Genomic DNA, 2440 nt, shown 5'->3' with positions numbered 1-2440 from the left:
GGGTTGCAGACGTGTTGTGTTATGATACCCCAGACCAGGCACCTGACGTAATGCTAGTTCACCATGCAGCGTACATTTTTCACAGTTTGGAGCCACAATTTTCACAGTTTGGAGCCAAATGAAGGACAAGGTGGGAGGCCTCATCATCATCATCATCATCATCATCATCATCATCATCATCATCAGTAGTAGTAGTAGTAGTAGTAGTAGTAGTAGTAGTAGTAGTAGTAGTAGTAGTAGTAGTAGTAGTAGCAGTAGTAGTAGTAGTAGCAGTAGTAGTATTAGTATTGTTATTATTGTTATTATTTTTATTATTATTATTATTATTATTATTATTATTATTATTACTACTACATATTATTGCTACTGACGTTATTAAGCTCAAATTAAATACCGTGAAAATAACTTTACTCAAAACCTCACCTTTCTAAGGAGTTGCACACGGATTTGACCTTCACTCACAGTCTCCTTCTGCGGTTGTTGTTTTTTCTGATACAACTACAACTACTTTCTATTGTCCTAATCCACTGAAAGTGACCTGAATAATTCCAAGCAAGACTTCTTCCCTGAACCCACTGCTGGTCATTAGATAATGCTAAGCAACATTTCTGTGAATCTTTCCTTGACTCTAGACTTACACCGCTCAGTACTGTGCCTGTTGTCTGACGTCTGCTGGTGTTGTAAGAGCATGAAGCAGATGATGGAATCTTTAAGCAAAATCTCTTGGTAATAAAAGCTTTTGTTTCACCGAAAAATGTGTCATCTCACTGGTGTCAAGTTCACAGGACTGTCTTGGGTTATTTTTATTTGTTATTTTCCTTGTCACCAGGTGGTGTTATACCCCACCCCCACTCTTCACCCTATCCTCACCATGATCAACCCTCTTCTTTAACTCATTGAAGACGCTCTTTCTGGTCATCCGACAACGCTTGAATGCGTGCTGCTTTGGGGCATTTAGAAAATAAACATACCTTTGTTATTTACACAGTTTTCTGTTTTGTTTTAAAATGGCAAGAAACAACGCGCATGCAAAAAAAACCCCACGCAAATTCGTGTTTTAAATTTAGTATGATGGTTCGAATCTTACCACAGTGTTGCCTTTGGCTTGCTGTTGATCGGACGTAGATCTATGTGTCCGCTTCGTCTTCATAGAATTAATTTTAAGAGTGGCTTTTCCCTTTGGACGTCGCTTATAAATCAGGCCGAGGGTTATTGGGGGTTGTTTGTTTTGTTTTGTTTTGTTTTGTGTGTTGTTGTTTTGTTTTGTTTTGGGGGGGGGGTTGGTTGTTGTTTTCTTTTAACGTGTAGGTTTGTGTGCGTGTTTTTAATTGGGTTTTGGGGATGAGGGATTTGGGGGGGGGGGGTGTTGCTGTTGTTGTCGTTTTCGTTGTCGTTGTTGTTGTTGTTGTTGTTGTTGCTGTTATTGTTGTTGCTGCCAGTTGTTGTTTTGTTGTTTTGTGGGTGGGTGGGAGGGGATGTTGAATGTTTTGCTCAATCTAGTGGCTTATGGTTTCAGATTAGACCTTAAAAAGAATTTTTTAAACAAAGAGCTTTTAAAAAGATTCAAGTTATTCCATTTCATCCTCTGGTGCACAAGTTGCGACGACTAATCTGTTATGGCTTGTTAACTTTCGTCTGTCTGCGTTAAAAAAAAAATGTAGCTCATATATTAATTTATCAGTGCCCACGAAACGTTGCAGGGTACTTCTGCAAGCCAGCGACCAAACAATTTTCTTTTGTCGCAAAATCTTAACCCAGTAGGTAATTTTTTAAAGTTTCTCTGTTTGGGCCCTATATTCAAAACCGTTCTTTGGGTGCATACACGGGATCGCTAAAATAAATGACTTACAGTAGTAATCAAGCCGAAAAACTGCTCATTTTGTGACAGCGACACCGCCCTGCCCCCACATTTCAGTGTAAGCATGTAGATGCCATCCCACGACTGTCAAGACGTCTTCAGGTGAGTCTCGAAAACTACTCACCCCGTCTCTTGAATCTTGTTTTTAGGAGCACGTTATAATGTGGTGTTAATGAAAATAATGTCAGCGTATGATTTAGGTAGGCTATATGCTGTAAATCCTCTACAGTTTTTTACCCACTTTATTGAAGTGACATCAAAGAAAACGTGTCGGAACCTTAGTTTGCAGTCACTAATATGAATGGGCTTTTAAATTCTGTTGGTCGTTCAACTTTTAGACCCGAATGCAAAGCTCTCGGAAGATTTTTTAAAGAGCGACAAAGATCTACCAGGGTACATGTATTATTTTTATCTTGTTTTAATCTCCGTCAGACGAAAGTGCATAAACTGCACCAATCAGGTTGGAGCCCAGGGCGAGAGAGCTTACGTGTTGGGAGGTCACGGGATATATAATTATGGTCGCTTTTAAGGACAAGGGCCAGGGGGTTATCCCGGAAAATGCTGTTTTGAGAAAATGGGGGG

Source organism: Aplysia californica, unplaced genomic scaffold (genome assembly GCF_000002075.1).
Source record: "Aplysia californica isolate F4 #8 unplaced genomic scaffold, AplCal3.0 scaffold00573, whole genome shotgun sequence".
NCBI lineage: Eukaryota > Metazoa > Mollusca > Gastropoda > Aplysiida > Aplysiidae > Aplysia > Aplysia californica.
The sequence above is the reverse complement of the archived record's forward strand: the minus strand, read 5'-3'. Positions refer to the sequence as shown.